This window comes from Haemaphysalis longicornis, unplaced genomic scaffold (assembly GCF_048455015.1).
Source record: "Haemaphysalis longicornis isolate Haplotype H1 unplaced genomic scaffold, Haemaphysalis longicornis Haplotype H1 scaffold_4, whole genome shotgun sequence".
NCBI classification, from domain to species: Eukaryota; Metazoa; Arthropoda; class Arachnida; order Ixodida; family Ixodidae; genus Haemaphysalis; species Haemaphysalis longicornis.
Window position 1 is genome coordinate 102,220,495 of NW_027526361.1, and position 20,989 is coordinate 102,241,483.

A 20,989-nucleotide genomic window follows, 5' to 3' on the forward strand; every position below is an offset into this window, starting at 1 on the left:
GAGCTTGAAAGCGGCGAAACATGAGAGTGGTTCTTTCCGACAATGGTAACATGCTCCAAAGGAGTATGACAACGTTTTATTTTTAACATTCCAGGGTACGAAAAAATGGGGAGGCAGAAATTTCGAAAAGGTAAAGCCATCTCTGTGTGGCTCTGATTGTTACCAAGTCCATTCTGTAACAATTAGTCTCACGAGAAGAAGTAAAATGTTCAGTGCTTTTGTAGGCCTCCTGGACTCTAGGTAGCTTCCACATTTCGTGGGGTGTCAGTTGGTAATTTAGTACCTCGCCTCTTACTCCAACTTTGCTGGCTGTTTTCTTCCTTGCAAGGTAGGCAGACTTCAATGCCTTCAATAGCTATTCTTCCATACACCTTGTAAAAAATCTAAGCCGTTCCACTCAATGTGCAAGCGGTCAGAAGTGGAGAGCAGTGATTCACCATAATGGGCTGCAGCGCCGTTATCGGCTCACTGCTACCACCCAATGCAATTCAAATTTCCCGCCACCATACTGGGCCGGACCGACGTCAGCCTTTGCTTTGTTTTTGACTGCATGTGTACCTGGCTTGTTTTTGTTGTGGTAGAAAGTAACATGGGGTATGCTCGACAAACAAAGTTTCAGAGTTTATTTCAAAAACACAATGATGTGCAATTACATAATGCAGGTATACTAGAGGAGGTCCCAAGGTAACAAACTGCACGCGAGACCTCCTATGTTTCTACATCATAAATAGTGAGCATGTACAAATATATAGTTTGAAGTTATCCATCCATTATCTCGTAAAAGTCAAAGTAAGGTACGCAAAGTTTCAGTTTCGAAACTGGGGAAGTGTCACAGAGGTCTGTAACTTCTGAAGTGCCTTAAAGGAGCCATGAAGAGAAAACACAAGTTTGGTTCATTCAAAAGATTGTCTCGTTAGAATCATACTGACACCACTTTTAACGTAAACTTCGCTCAAATAAGCTACATAATTAGGATAAACGGGAATGGTCATGCGACCCACCAGCTCATTTCCCGCAACAGAACCTATGTCGTCACATGAGCTAAGCTCTGCGATTGGCGGAGGCTGGCAGAAGCAGACGCAAATTAGGTAGAACTTACAAACTAGACGAACGAGCGATTTGCGCTTAAATTTAGGGCACATTCTTTACAAAGCAATAAGAATGATGGGACAAACCGTGGAAGTTACGAAAGCACATGTAAACATAGAAGTACTGATGCGTTCTGCTGTTCGTACTGCGCACAGCATGCCTGGTTTCGCTGCACAGCACTACGGGGCTTGGGGTTGTCTCAGACGACACTGGCCGATTGACGCAAGCAACGGTGTCTTACGTGACCCCATTTGTCGAGCGAGCACTGTTTCAGGGAACGAATATTTTCTCCCAGAACAAAAACAAGCCAGGTTTAAATGCGGGCAAAAACAAACCAAACGCTTGCCACGGTATGGTGGCGCCATCTAGGCTACGGAACGTAAAGAAACGCGGGAACAAACCAACACCGCTGTACAGGGTGGAGACAACCTTCGAACGGTCCCGTGCCACCGCAATTGGGCCAACGGGCTCAGCGCGTTATTCTTTTCGTTTCCCACGAGACCTAGCAACGCGAAACAGACAATATGATTCAAACTTCTTCAGTAAACCGCGTTGCGGCGATAATTTTAGCGCGGTTTTGACACAATGACTTGCTTCGGCGGCGAGCGAGCAACCAAAAATGGCGGCGCCAGCGTATACGTGTCTCTACCCTGTACGGCGGATGCGTGAATGAAGGTACTCTAGGCTGCAGAGCGGTCGGTTTCAGTGATGTCACTTGGGACCACGAAAACGCACGATTGAGCCGGAAAATGAAAATTTTAACCTAAATTGTTTAATTTCTCAGTGAATAAAGCACCGTTTGTATCCGGACAAGCGCTGGGGGCACTATAAAACACGAAATCTTTCGAATAAAACCAACTTGCATTTTCTCTTCATGGCTCCTTTAAGGTACAGAAAGAAATTCGTACAGAGGGCATGGCATCATAAGCCTTGCGTCCCCACTACAGTGACAATATTACCCCGGATGGGCGTGTCAAGTCGAAGTACATAGTGTTACCTAAGCAATCCGGAAAAAAAAAATAAAAAAATAAGTGAGGGTGTTCAGTTCCACCCGGTGACAAAAATTCAGGCTGTCTACCTTACCACAATAAATCTTTTCGTAACTTTAAAAGTTAATGGCCATGACATCAGGGCATGAATTGATAGGGGCGCTGCCGTGTCTGTTATAAACAAATCACTCCTGTCTGAAAAGTGATATTCTTAAAGGAAGACCAGTTCAAATACACGGGTTTGATTCAAAGAGACCACTTTACGATGAATGAATAAAAGCCAAAATGACATACAAAGGTCAAAGCTCTTAGATCGACAGCTTAGTTGTTAATGGGTGCGAGTATCAATTTCTACTCACAAGACCTGATATGGAAAGACTTAAAGGAGTACTGGCACCAAATTTCAAAGCTGAGATAACTGTGTAAAAAACTTCCGTTTTACATGGAGATATCTCCCAGGAAGTTTCAAAAGTAACCGTTCAGCATAACAGATTTTAAATGCATTTCAATCTTTGGGCACTTGAGAAAGCTCAAAACGGAGACCCTTTTGCAATCGGCTTCAGCATGACACCATCTGCTCCTCTGGCCTCAAACACACTGCCGACGTGAGGGCTCCTGTGACACGGCCAACGTCCTCACTGCAGTTGGCACATGCTGCTCTGGCGTGTGTATCGCGTCACGGGTTTTGGGACTGACGTGAAGATGTTCTGGTTGGTCTGGGCGGGGAGAGCAATTTCGCCACCGTTTGGAACTCCGAAATTATAATGTCACGTGACAGCTCCTGGTGACGTCACTTTTCTGGCTTGCCGCCTCCATGCTTGCCGGCTTGCCTCGGCAAACTCGGCGAGGCGGGAACGCAAGAATTCCTGAAGCTGCGCCGATCAGCTGCCGGACCAGAGGTGCAAGCGATGATGATCTCTGCATGCTCATGTTTCTGTCCAAGTGCCCCTTGCTTGCTCGTTCGCAGGGTTGCTTCAGAACATTGTCTGTCTGCAGTGATGCAATGTTTGTGCAATATTTAAGCTAAATTGATGCTGGGGGAATTGCTAAAGTGTCGTGACATATGTGCAGGAACTACGTCACTTGTTGCCTCATTCAATGTTTTGTCAAGGTAGGAACAGTCCAAGTTTACACAATCATAGTGTGCTTATACAACGAGAAATCGTTATCTTATCTGAGAACTAAACTTCATTCAACAAATCTTACATCATGCTTACATTAACTTTATTTTCTTAGTGTTTAGTACTCCTGAGGTTGTGGCTTTCTCTAGCCACAGTTGGGTTTGGTTCATCTTATCGAGGTACCCAATGTTCTGCATGTAACACATGTTAAATTTGTTCTGAATCACCTTGGTACGGGTATTTGTCTTTTCTAGCACTCCCCCATCCACGTTTTCTTGGGTTAAAATAGTGGGACCCAAAATCTGCGCAGACTTCCAAGGGGACCGCAGAATCCATTGCTTGTTTGTTATCGCCACATGTTGTGGTGGTGGTGCAAGGAGGTTACCCCACAAAAGAGCCTTTTGCGGGGGTCTAAGCAGTAGTCTACTTAGCAGAAGACCGAAGCTGTGCAATAAAGCTGTACGCCAAAAATGGCATACGGCAGCAGCTAATTCACCTTGACGTTTCTAATTTATATCGCGTCCAAAAGGCCCGTGCCCTCCCAACGCATGCCAGGCAATTACCAGCTTGAACAGGAACGGGGCTTTTGACAAACATGACGAGGTTGCATAACTAAACTAGCGAAACATTGCGTCTTTCGTAGTTGGGTTTGTTTACAACGCTGTTTGGTTTGTTCAGAAATGCCCACTTGAAGCTGACGGTTATCTCTCGCGTACTCCACTATTTTGTTGTGGCGTGAATCAACACATCTCAGAGCGCACCGCCATTCTTTCCTGAAGCTCGGAGCTCTGAGGTAGTGTGTAATGATTCAACGGGGCTGGTGGAGTCCTGCCACTGAAAAGAGTGCACAGAAATTATGTGTACTGGCTAGACGAAAAGCTGACAGCCAGCTAGTGCTGCAGGTGCACTTGGTAAATCGTGTCACAGTCCTAGAGTACAAGAGCATTGCACAAAAGCATATTTTGAGAGCGAAGAGAATGAATGAAACTCTGCGCGTATAACAGGAGTAAGGCTGAAGGTAGCTCGTATGAAGGGGTATTGACACGAGGGTGATATGTCCTCTACACCCCTGCACTCTGGGTACCAAGTAAGACGGTGTTAGGCCAGCTGAGCTTTGTTTATCCCCGAAAGAAGAAGGGGCCCCTTGCAGTGGCTGCACAAAGGGAGGTGGCCTTTTCGTGGAATGTGTCGGCTGTAGTGACGTTCTGTTTGCATGCCGGCAGGCCGAAATCTGTGGAAAGCCAGGGGACGCAATAAAATCACTTCACCTATTCGTGGTTGTGTTACGCTGGTGTCCTGAAGTTTGTTTCACTGTTGGTGGGACGGCAAAACTAACAGATGATGCCACCATGCCCCCCCACCCCCCCTTTTTTTTTCATTAGTGTGTGATCCAAGGACTGAAAAATTCAACGAAACCAACCTGATGGCTTTGGCATGCATGCACAGTTCATGGCATGCATGCCATGAACTGTGGCATGTGCCGCCTGCATGGTTCCCATTGCGGCATGCTGGCCAACCGGCAAACACATTCATGTGAAACAAGCTTGCAGCTTAAGCCACTAAGCTATCTGTTATTTAGCCATGCAGAAGCGCTGTGTAATGACTGTACTTACGTTTAAGTTTTATTTGAAAAAAAAGCATTACGTTAGCTCATGGAATACAGCCAGCAAGTGTGCTGGCTGTATTCCACGGTGACACAATGTAACACCATTCTTTAGTCGCACGTACAAAGTAGTTGTGGGGAAATTTACGGCGATCCATCGAAGAATGTGAAGTATCGGTTTGATCTGTCTTGATTGGGCAGAATTTTGGCCCTTATACTTTTTTAGTGCCATCATGTGGCATCGGGTTTTTTTCTTTCTCTATTCGTTGCGACTCCCCTAAAGGAGCCCTTCTGTCTTCTCATCCCAAACTACCCAAAGAGGATCCAGGATACTGTGGGTAGTTTGGGATGATAAGACTACCCACAGTATCCAGACAGACGAGCACCTTCCCTTTCCTCTCTTGGATACACCACAGATGTCCAACACAAATATACCCTGCCAAATTCCTTTGAACCAGGCAGCCATGCCCATATCTTTATCCGGTGTGCTTACAACCCAGCCATCCCACCTTTTCCCTCTCCTTTTTTACCCTCCTCGAGCTGCGGGTGAACCTGAAAACCTGCACTAACCTGGACATCGGCACCGAAACTCCTGGACTGAGGAATCGCATCCACTTCTTTGCTACATAACGTTCTTCACTTCTGTTTCCACTGTTTGTCTTATTCCGTGTTCAAAATTGATTAGATTTCCCAAAAACGAACTTCCAGCTATGTTACACACTACTTAGATTTAAAGGAAATAATTTTCAGTGCACAGAACGCTCGTCTTATTTTTTTATCCATCCCCTGTGCTTTGATTTTTTGCTTGGCAACAGTTTACTTGTTCCACTATCTTGAGTGGAAGCCACAAGTTGTGACTTCTGCATTTTGTGTCCTCCATTGTTGCTGTAGAGACAGCCTTTGCTGATAAGGTGTGCAACACAGACATGCATACCTAGGCACACTGTAGTGATTAAGGTAGAAAACATCAGCTTTCCTGAAAGAGTTGTAGACATACAACAAACACATCCCAACTACCAACCTTGCATCTGCTGTGATTTTAGTATAATAAGATGTAATTACTAGCGAAGCAGAAACAAGGACAAGGGAAAGACCACTGGCCGATGGTAATCTTAGTGTGATTTACCGCTTCAACTATGATTTCAGTCATGAATCTATACTCTACTATTTCTATGTCTGCCTTGTCAGAAGTGTAACCTGGTGTGGCCCTCGGTACATTGAAATGAAGTTTTTTAAGTGGTCACAGGGTTAGAACCTGCGGCCAATATCTATCCAGGGCAGCCACGTCTAGCAACACATACTCGTATAGTTCAGTCTCATTTGTTCACATCATCAAGTTGCATTTCAGGAGCCCTCCACTTCTTCCTTTGCAGGAGCGTATTTGACCTTGGAGGATCCCTCTCAAATGTTAGTTAGTTCAAGTATTAGTGCAGGCAAAAATTTCCATTTCTGCACAAGTAATGGAAAAAATTTTCAAATAATTCTCAGTGGTAACGAATCCTTGCATCGCTACAAATTTTTTTGCATGGGAGTTTATACCCGGGTGTATACCAAATATCTCTTCGAATTCCCCAATTTGTTGAGATTTTTCTTGCCCATGTAAGCCAAATTTTTTTGACCAAAATACTAACAAAAATGCGTAGAACCCATTTAAAATTAAGGAGAACTCGGGCTTTTGAAGTTTCGGGCTTTTGAAAATATACTTTCGGTGCTTGAGGGAGTCTAGTTCTTTTTTTTAAGTCTGATATTGTGCTTTAAATAAGTAATTGTAACTTCCTTTTTTCAGGTTGATTGAAGAAGAGTGATTTCTTTTCTTCATGATACCAGCCACCTATTTTTTTTTTAATTTCACCGAAGTTTCAGCCCTCAGTAAAAGCACAAGGTGCCTGCTACCGGAGATGACTAATGATGTCATCAAAGCTTGAGGCAGTAATGATGAAAAGGAATCTAAGATTGTAGGCATCGCGGCGTTCTTTATGTTTGTGTTGTGTTCTAAAATAAGGGATGTATGTTCCAAAATACTAAATGAACTACCGTAACATAAGTTGAAATCGAGGGGGCAGTTTATTTAAGTACTGTATGAATGCGTGCAAAAAATGTTTTGTATTAGTAACCAAACGAGTCTTCTTTGCACAGCGTTGTTGCCGTGCAAAAAAGCCAACGCAAAGGCTAGCTGCCCTTTCAAAGCGTCAAACTTGGCGCTACCAGGTGACGTCACCAATAACTGTCTAGTGACATTAAACGTCAATACATTAAAAGGGTGGTTAACGTTTTTGCCAAATCTCTAAAAAGGCGCTAAAATCTAGACGGTGTTTGATACGCAACACAAATTTGCTTTTTTCTATTTCTAAATAAATATTTTGTTGCGTTTAATAACGGTTTGTGACGTCACTGTCTGCACAAACACGTTTCCGCGAGCGCTTTCTTTGGCGTTCAGGAACGCACTGCTTGACTGCTCTTCATGCCGGCACGCTCAAACACGCTCTCTGAGTGGCAATCTTTGCGGAGAAACCGTGAAACTTGCTCTTCGCGATGAATGATTCGTGCTGCCAGTCCGCCGTGTGACGCTACGACGTCTTCAAACACAAGCTTGGCGTTCTGTAGCCTGGAGCTTCAAAATGAAGTACGCGAGTACCATGCTTTTCAAGCCTTCGAGCCGTGCAGCATTTGACTTCACACAGGCTGCGTTCTGTCGGCACGTTAACAGAGCCCACTGTGCAGTAACCCTTCTGCTGTGCAGAGTGTTGTCCCAGCTATCGGTGGTGTGCCCCGCAAAGTGTTGTCAGCTATCACTCGTGTAGTTCTTGCAGCGGTTGCCCGAGTCCTCGGCGCAGTAGGCATTGACTTCCCCACACCCGCGGTCGGATCATTTCGAGGTTTAATTCTTGAAAAAAGAAAAAACAGGAAATGATGAAAAGTTTGCTAAATATCTTGTTAATGACTTTCCCTGTCTTGTACAGCGTGATTCCGTGAATAAAGTAGCGTTTGCAGCCGTCCAGAATTGCCATTGAAATGTATCCCCACCGTTTCTTTCGCAGAATGGACGTGGACGGCCTGTCGGTGTTCTTCCCCTACGACTACATCTACCCGGAGCAGTATGCTTACATGCTGCAGCTCAAGCAGTGCCTCGACGCCAAGGTGCGTTTATTCTGCCTGGAGTGCCGTCAAAGTTATCGCAGTTTCTGCACGAATCTCGTCACCATGTAGTCTGGGATTGGGTCAGCAGACATGAGCCATTTGCTAGAATCCACCTTTTACTGCGATTCTTTTTTTTTAAAAGGTATCGTGCTTGCGCGATTGTAACGCATAGGCAGATTTATGTAGGAAAATTCTAAAAAAAAAATTGCTTCACTACGCTTGTACCGCGCAGATTTAGAATTTAATTTTGGGAGAAGTTTGTCTGTGGCAACACTGTTTCCGCTTTGAAACCGCTTTCGACTTTGAGCCTGCTTGTAACACGTGCACAGATTTTGATGCTAATTTTAGTGAAAAAGGGTGCCCGTTAGAGTCTCGCAAATACGGTATCTACATAGGTGAAGAGCTACCGAAGCTTTTGCAAAAAAATTAGCTGTAGTGCAGAGTGCGTTCTGCTCACAGATGACAGGAAAAGTTCTGATCGAGGCACCATTATGACCGCTTCGCTGTAAAAGCTGCTCCCGCAACATACAATGTGCCTTACTACTTTGACTGGCTGAGTGGTTGGTGGCTCTTGCAGCTGGTTTCTGCACTGTTGCTTGCCCAGTGGAAGGGCCCATTGACCGCTGCCATTTAATTGTTTGTCTTGCACGGTATACTTGTCAAGCAACACCAATAGAGACACTGGTTACCCTTTTCGAAACCTCCGATGGGGAGAGAAGTAGCAAACACATCCAGCATGCAAGCCCTGCCTGCCTCTCAGCTGTTTTTAAACGAATCCAAGCAGACTAACAACCTCTTTGAATAAACGGTTAGCATCTAATCAGTGTGTGACTGTGCTGCTCTCACAAAAAATGCTGGCCAATTTTCTGTGGATAAAAATGGGCTAACCCCTTAAGAAGATATCGAGAAAAAAAGAAGGATTTTCGCTTTCACATTTTAAAATCATCCCAGTTTCCTTGGAAGGTACTGGCTACTTTACAAGTTGCTTGGCCACTCTGTGTCTATTAGAAGGCTTGTGTGTGCATGGCTTCCCTTTCCCTGCGTGTTGTTGACCTCTGACCTTTGATGCTGCAGGGTCACGGAGTGCTGGAGATGCCGTCAGGCACTGGCAAGACAGTCACCCTGCTCTCGCTCATCCTGGCCTACCAGAAGGTTGGCCACGCCCTCCCCTTTATTCGAGTGCTGCGCTTTGCTTGAGTGAAGCATGTTGTTGGGCTGGTTGGTTCACCATACTCATAAAACTGCGCATACGGACGGGACAAGGAAAAGAAGAGAGACGGTATTAGCTCAGGAGATTTGCGCTCATCCTGTCTCTTCTTTTCCTTGACCCATCCGTATGCGCAGTTTTATGAATAAGTTTTCTTGAGTGATTTACGTACTTTTCCTGTGCAATTTACTGGGAGTGCAAGAGAACAGTTGACCTCCATTGATAGGAAAGTGTGCTTGCTTTCAAACGCATCGTCCTCTTGGAGGAGAGCCTTATGGTGACCTGGAACAAGACAAAAACCAAGATAATTTTTTAAAGCACATTTGTGGCCATCGTTGACATTCCCTGATAACTAATAGCGCTTTCCATTGGGTGAACAGGAGCACTTCTAACTGCACCCAAAGTGCTCTCGCGAGTTCTGACGTCTTCCAGTGATCGGGCAGGAGCAGGGGCGTTGTTTCATTGGTCGATGAGGAGCACTTTTTTGGCGCCGAGAGCAGTTCTCAGTGCTCCGTCGCCAGCGGCGGAGTAACAGGGAACGCCGAGGAAGTCACATGACCTCTTTTGCGTCACTTCTGGTTTTATCCCCTGGTGGCGGAGGAAAAATGGCGGAATCCAGCAGCCGCGGTAGTCGCTCAGTGCGTACGGCAGCAGCTAAGCGCGGCCGTCTGGACAAGGAATTGCTGCTACTTTTAGGTGATGAAAGCACCACAGATTCAAGCGCAAGCTCGTCATCGGACAGCAGCAGCAGCGACGACGACGACGATTTGACATTGCATGAGTTTATGTTCGACCACCTGTTCACCCCGCTGGAGCAGCGACCGAAGGTAGAGTCGTATCTGGAAAAGACTGTGGACGCTGTTATCGTTCGCAGCTAATTTTTGGGAGACACGATGCTGACCCCTTTATCATGAACATGAAAATCCGCTCGGCTTCTTCATTTGTCGCCATGCGGAAGGCAGACACAAAACCACCGGCACGTATTTGGCAAAACTGGCGAGGAATAACTGCGTGAGGACATCACGAGCGCGCGAAATGCTCCGGGAAGCGAGCGCGGGAAACGTTTGGTCACATGACTCTCGACATCTCGCCCTCCTCCTCTTTTCACTGCTCCCGGAGCATCGCGAATGTTTCATTCGCGGAACGAAAGCACACGTCCCCGTTACTCCCATGTGCTGCTCTGGCTGCTCGCTCCACTTGCTCCTGTTCGCCCAATGGAATTCGCCATAATATGCGCGAAGTGTGCTTGAAAACTTTAGGCAAGTGGCTTTCATCTTTGAAACTTAGCAGGACAACTGCTTGAGGCATGGTCTGGCACGAAATACCATATTTTCTGGGGCCAGTTTTTTATTTTTTGTGGGTAACTCACCATCGCTATCTAGACTGATGCAGGGAAATAAGGTAAATACATGACACATGTTTTGGCCCTCTTGCATTGCTTGCAGTTTACGGTAATACCAGAGTCCTTCAATGCTTCTCTGGTCATGAAACTCCGGGCCAAGTTTCGTACGGGGACAAAGGCTACTGCGAGGAGCGCCACCGCAGATCGGAGGGCATCGGGCGCAGCCGCCGCTGCTCTGTAGCCAGACCGGCAGGCAGGAACGCAGTAGCAGCACGTCTGTTCTCACCAAATTTTTCGTCGCTGACAAAAATAAGTCCATTTTAGCGGCCCACGACACGTAAAGCGGAAGCGCACTGCTGATAAGGCGCCGAGCGTCCGTTCCCTGCCAAACGCGCTCTGACCACTCCCCCTGCTGCCCTCCGATCAACACCAGCGCCGCAGCGCGGCCTCCCTGGGCAGCGCACGAAGCTCTCCCATAGCGTGACGGCGAATTTTCATTACCAGAAAAGCATTGAAGGACCCTGGTAAGACTAAAGAAGTGCTGCATATAAGATGCACTGTTGCATGGCATTGCTCGGGTGAAAAATATCCGGACTGGTTGCATCTGGTCCCAATTCAACGGGGCTGTTGGACAATTCCTAGATGAAACCAGTCGTAACTGACACCGGTAGGACCAACCAAGTAGCATCTGGAATAGTAGGGCTCAAAACCAGTAGCAATCGGTCTTAATCCTTGCGGACCAGTTGCCACTGATAGGCAGGATTCTCAGGCAGGCTCCTAGTAGAAGGCACGTGAAAGATGAACTGGTCAGGGATATCTCAATCCCAGATGGGAATGATTTTAGCCTAGTTGGAATATAACAACAAAAATCGTGCAGCTTATTGCAACAAAAAAAGAAAAGGGAAAGGACTAAGTGCCGGGCATGCTTTAGACTGAAACAGCAAGCATGGCAGTTTTTACTCATGATTAAAAACTGCAGCTTATTCTCCAGAAGAAGAAATCACAAAAGAGAAAATCCACCCAATAGCAGACAAAGAACTCACCTGGAAGAACTGAGAATAACATAAATCGAGCTCCAAGGGTATGGTAAAATAGTTCCACATAATTGATTCAATGTGAAATACACCACTGTGGCGAAAAAGAAGTTGAGGTTGCTTCGTAGGAACAGTAACTTGTAAAAGCCAAGCTTACTTTGGACAAGTGTGACTGTATTTGTTAATTTTAAAGCATGCAAAGCAATTTTTGTAGTCGAGTCAGTATAGGAGGTCCCGTCTGCGTTTTGAAGCAGAATGTTTGTTTGCATTTGGTGCAAGTCTAGCGGAAATAGGTCGGGAGGTTTTAGAAACTGACAGTGGCAGATTGCAGCAATACAAGACTTTATACCAAGTTGAACTGATATCAGAAACATATCTTCTGCCTGTGCGAAAGAAACGGGGATCAGTTTTGGTGTTTGCGGAGCTCAAGTGCTGTACCGTGTGTTGTTCCGTAAGAGCGTGCTTTAGAGCCACTGCTTTATGCTAAGGATTCTTACTGGATTATCTTAGGGCAGTGCATTAAGAAAAGATGGTCAGAGCTTGCATGGGCAGCTCCATTTTTGCCTTTTTTGGTGGGAGGTAAGACAATTTCTGCAATGTATTCAAACTTTGAGTGTTTGCTCGTGGCTTGCTTCAGCTAGCATTGAATTGGATTAGTTTGACGTTATGTGTTACCTTGTGGGATTTCGTACACGCTGCATTTTAAGAGCATCCGCAGTGTCTTTGTGGTTCTCCTTAAAAATGTGAGCATTCCACTAACATTCGTGTATTTTGGGCCGTTGGTGCAATGGCGCGGCATTATGGGCCTGCTGCTAACCACGTTTCCCCTTGCAGGCCAACCCGGCCGCTGTGTCGAAGCTGCTGTACTGCTCACGTACCCTGCCAGAGATTGAGAAGGCAAGTTTGGGCTGTTTGACAAGCATAGCGGCTTTGGCTTCTCGTTTTGTTTCTGGTGGCAGTGTGGCTGCCCTTGCAAAAAATGCCGTATTTTCGCGCATATAACCCACACCAAGAATGCGAAAATTTTATTGACAAAGTAGGGGTGCCGATAATACGCTGGGTTTTTCCTTTAGTGCAACTTCACTGGAATGCGTGTTTTGCCGCGAAGCTCCTACGCAGTAGCACTGACTAGGCCTTCCATGGCAGCGATTGCGCAAAACGTACAAGGGTAAGGAAGAAAAAACAAGGACGAGTGCACTCCAACAACTGAATTTTATTAGTTTGACAAAAGTCCTATAAACCCACGAATCTGCGCAACATCACCACAAAAAAAATTCTCTACAGTGCACATGTGTCGTGCTGCGGACATAACAAACAAGATGATTGCAGCGACATTTCTTTGTCCAAAAGTGCCACTGATGGGTGGCTTGCACACTCGTTTCTGTACCTGGAGATATAATATGCTTCGACGATCTTTCTCGAAATTTGATCGTGATGTGCAAACAAAACTACTGTGTTTTCAAAAAGGTGTGTGCAGCCACACTCGCTACAATGCGTGGCCAAGTGAGTGAAAGGGTGTCCTTTCAAGCTCAAAGCATGATCTTTTAATCTTATATCAAGGAGCCTCTGAGGACTTTATATGAAGGGCTAAGCCTCTCATTATTTTGCTACAGCCCGCACATTTGGTGCAGCCTTTCCTGTATAAAATGTGTGGGCAATAGGATTTTTTTTCCTTTTCCGGCGGACTGAAAGTGGGAGTATATATGCGGATTATATGCAGGGGCGGGTTATACGCGCAAAAATACGGTACTTCCTTTTTGAAGAATGTGCGAGCCAGTGCATGTGTGGCGAGCTGTAGCAGCTAATGGCACTGTGAGCAGTTTTGAGGTTGATTCATGTTGAAGACTGAGCTTTGTAGAGTCTTTGCGGCAGCGCCTGCCTGTTCCCGAAGGCACGGTTGATGTATACAAATGTCTTCATTGATTCCGATGCGCTAAACCAGTGGTCGGCAACCTTATGAGGTGGAGGGCCGAGCTGGATGAAGCTGACACGCCGAGGAACTGGAAGGCGAATCGGAGGGAGGGGGGGGCTTGCAGGAAAAGGAAAAAAATATCACCGAATTGACCGTGATATGTGACAATCATTGACAGAATATTGGCCAAGTGTGAAGATGAGGGACACTGCCGAGTAGAGGTGATCTTTCTTTGTTCCTGTCTAACCCCATTTGAGGTCAAAACAGTGGCATGTCAGTCTTCAGATAGGAAGTGACAAGGGGAGGGCTCTAAAATCGTTTGGGAGGCTGCATCATACTCCTCCGTGGGCCACGTGCAGGCCGCAGGTTGCCGACCCCTGTGCTTAACTGTCACCAGAAAGCTCCAGGGGAGGTGTTTAGAATTTTAAGTTTCTTTCGTTCACTTAAAGAAGGCCAATTGGTAAACTTGGTGAAATATGTGGTGGTGGTGGTGGTAAAAACGTTTATTTGAGCTTTAGGGAAGAGGGAAGGGGAAGTGGTCAGCCTCCCATGTCCAGGAGGCCGCGAGCCCGCACCGATTCCAGAGCTCGTTTCACCAGGGCGAGCTGCTGCTCCGGTGACGAGCTGGTCAGAGCGGACTCCCACTGCTCAAGGGTGGGGGAGTGAAGGGGGGTTGGGTGCTGCGGGCAGGAGAAGACTAGGTGGAAGGTGGTAAGAGGAAGGTCACACGCTTGGCAGTTATGGGGGAATAGGGATGGGGAGATGTGTGAGAGAATCGTGTGATTATAGAAAGTTTCCGTCTGAAGGCGGCGATAGACATAGGCTTCATGTGGGGTAAGGGATGGGTGGGGAGGAGGGTACCTTCTTCTGTTGTTTGTGTAGTGGGAAAGGATGGAGCTATAAGGGTAGAGGTTGTGGTCTTCCAGGTATGCGGTGAGGCGCTGATGTACTAGGTGTTCGAAGAGTTTACCGATGCATGAGGTCAGGGAGATTGGTCGAAGAGTAGTCGGCGTCAGTGGCTTGTTGGGTTTTGGGATCAGTATAATGTCCGAGTGTCGCCACTGCTCAGGTAGAGTTCCACCCTGCCAGTGATAATTGTAAAGTTCGAGGAGATCTTGGAGTGTGTCCTCGTCGAGATTGCGGAGAGTGCGGTAGGTAATATGGTCCTTTCCTGGGGTGGTGTTGCGGGTGAGGCGGGCCAGGACAGCTTGAATTTCAGTGAAGGTAAAGGGGGCGTCTAGTGCTTCGTTAGCTAGGCCCGTATAGCATGTGTCGGGGATGGGTGGGTAGGTAGTAGGGTCGCCAAAAAGATGGTCACGGATCGACTTGAGGAGTTCTTGAGAGGGGAAAGCGCTGTTGCGGATTAGTTGATGGATTCTATGGTTTGTGTATCTCTTAGTATTGGTGTTGTCGAGAAGGGAACGGAGGAGATGCCACGTTTTCTTTGAGTGGAGAGCGCCTTGGAGCTGATTGCAGAAAGATTGCCAATTTTGTCTCTGGAGATCGGCGGCATATGCTTGCGCTTGCTGGGTTAGGAGGGCTATGCGCTTTTTAAGTTTACGGTTATGCTTCTGCCGTTTCCAGCGTTTAGTAAGACTACGACGCGCGTCCCAAATGTGCATAAGGTGGGGGTCGACTGCCGGAGTGCTGTCGGTAAGTGCGATTTCTTGGGTGTGCTTTTTAACCCGGTGTTCAAGGGCCTGGGTCCAGTCACTTAAATTTTGGCTTATTGCAGGGAGAGGGGTTGGATATTCACGGAAGGCGGACCAGTTAGTCAGGCGTGCGGTGGCTGTCCGGGTCGTTTTCTTTTTGGTTGGGAAGCGAAGGGAGAGGAGATGATGGTCACTGCCGAGTGTTTCGTCGAGTCGGGACCATTGGATCCTGGAGATGTTTTTAGTGAATGATAAATCAGGTGTGGTGTCTCTGGTGACACTGTTGCCGGTGCGGGTTGGAAAGGTGAGGTCGTTTTGGAGGATCAACTGGTGGTTCTGGGTGGTGCGTAAGAGGGCCGTGCCTTTCTTGGAGGCAAAATGGTAGCCCCATGCAGGATGTGGGGCATTGAAATCTCCGAGGAGAAGTAAAGGGGCGTCCTTGGACAGGGATGCGGCTTCGTAAATCAGTGCCTCAATGTTGTGGAGGTTATCAGATGGGGGACTGTAAATATTCAGGATGAAGATGCTGGAGCCTGTCGGCCTTGTGGAGATGAGCTCTACAAAGGTATGAGGTACGGTTTGATTAAGACAATGTGGTTGGGCCGGATGGGAGTTATGTACGAAAGTGGCGGTGCGATGCTGGGGGTCTTGCGTGAAGGCGGTATAATGCTGCAGGCGGGGGGTAGGAGTGTTGGTCTCTTGCAGGGCAATGACATCTGGAGGATCTTGTTTGGTAAACAAGTCTAGCTGGTGTCGCTTGTTGTTGAGAGAACGGCAGTTCCACTGGAGTACGACGAGGTCAGTATCCGGGGGATTAGTCATGGTAAGGGTGATGTTTGAGTTTCTTGGGTTGGTGAGTCGAAGCCAGAGAGTTCTGTATGCCTTGGATGGTCTGCTCTAATTTGTTTTGTCGTTCAGTTATTGCCTGGATGCCACTACATATGGGGGCCAGAGTCTTGGTTTGTGATGCTATCAGTTCTTTTATGGCTTCCGCTATTTTCGTGTCAATGAGTGCATGAATCTGTTCAGGAAGGGAGGAAGGGGTGCTGGTGGGGGCGGCGGGGCTGGAAGGGGGGAGGCTTATAGGGCGTCAATTTTGGCAGTTAGAGAGGCGAGTTGTGCCTGGAAACGTTGCTGCTGCTGTTTAAGTTCAGCAATAGCAGCGGAATACGAAGGGTGGATTGGTGGTTGGGGGGGAGGGGGGGAGGGTGAAGTTAGAGCAGTGGGAGTAGAGCGGAGAGCATCTGACCAGCTCACCTGCGGTTGGATGGCGTTCCGGTCTTCAGGGTGGGCAGTCGAGGATTGGGCTTGTAGGGCTGGAAAGTCCTGCTCGTGGTAGGCCAGCGGGGTCTGGCCGATTGGTTGGTATGGGGACTGGGCAGGATGGCGGAACCTCCGTGTTTGGGGAACCGGTAGAAAGCGTTTGGGGCATTCTTTGTTGGCAGTGGCATGGGGTCCATCACACAGTTTACACCGAGGGGCACAGGAGTGGTCCGGTGACGGGTTGGCGATACCACAGGCCGGGCAGCGTGGCTTGTCGGGGTGCGGGCACACGTCTTGACGGTGCCCTATCTCACCACAACATTGGCATGTCTGGGCGGCGCGGCGGTATGGACGGCAGCGCACCATTTCACAGTCTAGTTTAATATAGTACGGAATGCGGAGTCCGTTGAAGGTCAGTAGAGCTGATCTCGTGCGACCCATGAGGCGGGCGTGGATCAAGTACGGTCTGTTAGCGGCGGTGAGCTCAATGAGTTGGTCCTGCGTGATGCCCTCGGGAATGCCGTGAATCACTCCACGAGCAGTACCCGGAGGGGGCTTCATATAGGCAGATACTGCATAGGTAGTGCTTCGGAGGGTTAATGCGGTCAGTTGGGAGAGTCGATCAGCGATATCTGGGTCAGGGGTGGCAGCTACGAGGAGGTTTTGGGCTGGCTGTACTTGCAGTGTGACAGTCGCACGGAAGAGGGGGCCGGGGATCTCGCTTGCCGCGACGAGGCTGCATACCAGGTCACGAGCAGGCCAGTCTCCGACACGAAGGCCGTCATGAGGTCGGATGACAGTTATGAAGTGGTTTGGTGGAAAGCGAGGAGGCGGTATTTTTCGTGCGGGGACGGCAGGCGTTGTAGCGTTTGTGGGGCGTACCTGGTTTTCAGCAACGGTCTTGTTCCTGCGGGAGTTTATGACCTGACGCCATGGGTTAGGTGTCGGAGCAGTTCTTCCTTTCGAAACGTCGAAATCCATGTGGCCGTCTGCGCTGTTTTCGTTGACAAGGTCTTGCGCCGGCGATGGTGTGTTGTCTTGGTCTTGCGTCGGTGACGATGTGTCTTGGTCTTGCGTCGGTGCCGATGTGCTGTCACGCGCCGTAGCGCAGCTGCGGGATGGCGAAGGGGGCATGCTAGATGGCAGGTGCACGTGCGCGTGCAGCTGCGGCAGCTCGGGGAGGCGGCCGCTCGTACTAGGCCTGTAATGTAGGCCTAGCGGCGGCCCCGGCGTGGTCGGTAGGTTCGATGGTCCTGAAGGGGGGCCCGACGATGGTAGGTGGCAAACGATGATATCCAGAGACGCCAGAGGTACTCACGGAGACGACAGGGGCACAAACTTGGTCAGGCAGGCGGAAAGATCGCGATTGGAGCGACAAAAACGGGAGTCGAAGCGGGGCACAAGCACCCGTGTCGGCCCCCTGGCGGCGATCCACTGTGAAATATGTGGGCTGCAGGGATGTATTCTATCTGGTAAAAAAGAAACAAATGTCTGTGAGTTTTGCTAAGTGCAAAAGGCCCCAGCCAAGCCATGGCAGTTTAAAAGCCAATAAAAAATAACGAAGAACGGGCGAAAGCCCAAAAGTATTTTTCTATAAAAACCAATTTGTAGACGAGAAAAAAAGAGCAGTGTCACGAGGCCTATATTTCTTTTGTTTTTCTTACGGGGAACACGGAATAAACGAAGGTGCAGCTTCTGAGGCCGCTCGCCAGGACCTAGTTGAAGAAGCTGTGCTGTGATTGTTGAGTGCGTTGTTGTGGTGAGGTACCTGGCTTTTTGAAATTAACGAGTGTGGCAAAGCAAGTTCTGTGGGCCAAAGGCGCAAGCGGCATCACGACTGTGACCGAGCGACTGTTGTGGGACCGTCTCAGGTTGTGGAGGTGCTGCAGCGTCTTCTGGTGCAGTACACCAAGGAGATGGGGGAGGAGATGTCCCTGCTGGGACTCTGCCTCACGTCACGCAAAAACCTGTGCATACACCCTCAGGTAGGGGGGCCTGCTCTGCGCTGCCTTTCGCTGTGCTGTCGCCGGCTCCGCTGTTCACTGTTTTCATCATCATCACCACCACACGCTGTGACATGGAAGCTTAGTATGCACAATGCTCTACACCAGGTAGGGTCAGAGTAAAGTTTGGTTTGTTGCTGAGGTAGGGTGGTGTCGCCATGGAGGGTGTGAGGTACCCGATGACGAGATGGAAGAGGTAAATGAGGAAGAAAAGCCTATTCACAAGTATGTACAGAGGGCAACACCCTTGTCTATAACACACGTTTCGTACTTATAGCCTTATCTTGCCTTGGCCGAAAGGCATTTGAAGAAAACTATTGTGTCATTCTGAAGTCTTAACCATATATTTTGACCTCAATGTTTTTTGTGGCAAGTTTGAGTCCACAGTTTTGAGAGGTAACTAGTTGAAGTTGAACTCAGTGTTATAGACAAGGGTGTTGCGCACTGTACAAGTATTTACTGCAGATGACAGAGCGCGAACAAAACACAAGATGAACTGAGTTAAAATTAAAAATGTGCCGCAGCACTTGAAGAGGGTATCACCGCACGATCTCTTATAGGGGCCCAAAAGCCTATAAGAAATGTGTGGGGTTCTGGTGTCCAGAAATCGCCACAGGAGCAAGTCTTGCTTGCAACCATTCGCAGCCTCAGCTGCGGACAAACTCACTGAAGTTTGCGCACTTGGTTGCCTGGCTCCTTCTTCGAACGATCCTCACTCAAAAGCAGTGCGCTAGCTAATTGAAGGCCTTGACCTCTGCCCCCGTCTGTCCTTGTGACGGCCAGGCGGAAAGAAAGGCGTTCCCCCGACTTGGCTCAGAGGACACAACACTGGCACCGCTGGCGACCATTCCTTTCGCTTCTGCCGAATGAGGGGAACAGAACACGGTACTCCCAATGAGAGGGGATACATAGCCCCATCAAGGCCCATCGGCACACCCATTACTACAGCCAGCTTAGCAAATGATAACTAGAAGCTGGGAAGTAAACTACAGGGGAGGCATCCAAATCAAAGCACAGATGGAACAACAGTATTGCCACAGCTATCGGTTGTATTTGTTGCAACGTCGGCTTTTCTGCCACTGGGGCAACCCGATCGTCATCGGTCGGCAACAGGGGCGATGGAAGAAGTGAACATTGGCGGCGTGTGATTGGCGAGCTTTGCAGCCATTTTCCTCGCTTTTGCTCCAGTGGCTCTTTCCAGTTAAAACATCTGGTTTTCACGTCGTGCCTGTCAAGGTCCCAGTGCTATCTGTGGCAGTAAAGGAAACTTCAGTGTATTGAATGCCATGATACAACGAAATAGCACGGTCTTCATGCCCAACAGTACTGAAAGCGCCTATTTTGGTGCTGTTGAGGGTCTCGTCAGACATGTGGCAGACTGCCAATGCAGAGCCATTTTCGCTTTAAAGCGCGACTAAATTGTCAAATTTCACCTCTGAATGTCCGGCAATGAACTTCCATAGCCCTCGCAACAGCTCAGCGGGGGGTTTGTTTGTATACATTCTGTGCTTCACAAAATTTTTCATTTATCCACGCAGTTCTGTTAAAGCCAACTGCACTCAAATTTCAGCTCGGCCAAATTTACTTTGAACGTACGGTACGTACCACCAGACCAACTGGGACATGGCTGGCAGCCTCGAGAAATGCGTTATCATTCAGTTACAAACGTTCCAAATAGCTCCGTCACGGACGAGGCTGCACCTGCTGGCAAATCGAGCAGACAGACATGGAGCGGAAGTGTCATTGCAGCCGGCCAGCTGCTTGGTGCTCCAGCCAGCCAGGAAAACTACTTGAGCGCTGCTGGGTGTGCTTCTCATGGGGCTGCTGTGAGCGCAAAGTGTTGCAAGCAGGTTTGTTCCAGCTGTCCAACCGCTTACTCGGTGGCTGCAATGTCGTGTCAGCTTGGCCGTAATGGCTGCACTCTTCTAATTTCGGTTTCAAAATCGCCAATTTTTGCTCAACACTTTTGGCAAACATGCGTGTATTTCAGCTCCCATGCCGTCTTTTTAGGCAGGCTTTATGGAAATGAGGTTTTCAAGAGGTTGAAACTTTCAGTGCAGTTGGCCTTTAAAAGCAGTCAGGGTTCTCACCCTTGTGACAGGGTGTGTTCCGGTCGGATTTGAAGCTGACTGTGCAGTGCGCCTACGACTAGCCTGTAAGCTATTGACGAGCAGGGAAGCATTGCGTAACAAGACTTCTCGATAGGCCGGTTGCACTGGTTTTTCATCAGTTGCAGAAGATAATAAGCACACTGTGGGAAAGGAAAGGTAATCTATGTGCAGTCGTGTACAGTATTAACACGATCACAAAAATATGAACCAGAAGACACGAATAGTGCAATTTTTTTCCATGCAAGCCAAATTGTCGCAAGTAAATGATACCTCACCTCAAAAAAGAAGAAAGTCTTCATAACAGCAACAAAGTTTGAAAGTGTGTCTTTGTAAATATACCACAACTGCGCCAATAAAAAATCTCCACCAAACGCTATATTCTTTGATTTTGTGTGTTGTGGTTCATATTCTCGTGGTTTCATTTCATTAGTCAATTACGGTACTTTAACCAAGTGGTGCTAGAATGTGTATTTTATGTGCCTGAACCACATCATAGCCCCCCTTTTTATGGCATGTGCTGAGTGC

General features: G+C 48.0%; 1 pseudogene across 1 annotated transcript in view; it reads left to right on the forward strand.

The window, feature by feature from the left end:
• Nucleotides 1–7,244: 7,244 nt before the first annotated feature.
• LOC144179893 (general transcription and DNA repair factor IIH helicase subunit XPD-like) overlaps nucleotides 7,245–20,989 on the forward strand; it is a 58,958-nt pseudogene continuing 45,213 nt past the window's right edge. Inside the window, exons 1-5 of the transcript XR_013324335.1 lie at nucleotides 7,245–7,425; nucleotides 7,841–7,940; nucleotides 9,015–9,092; nucleotides 12,358–12,420; nucleotides 18,222–18,335. The product of XR_013324335.1 is annotated as a general transcription and DNA repair factor IIH helicase subunit XPD-like (transcript). The remainder of the gene's footprint in view (nucleotides 7,426–7,840; nucleotides 7,941–9,014; nucleotides 9,093–12,357; nucleotides 12,421–18,221; nucleotides 18,336–20,989) is intronic.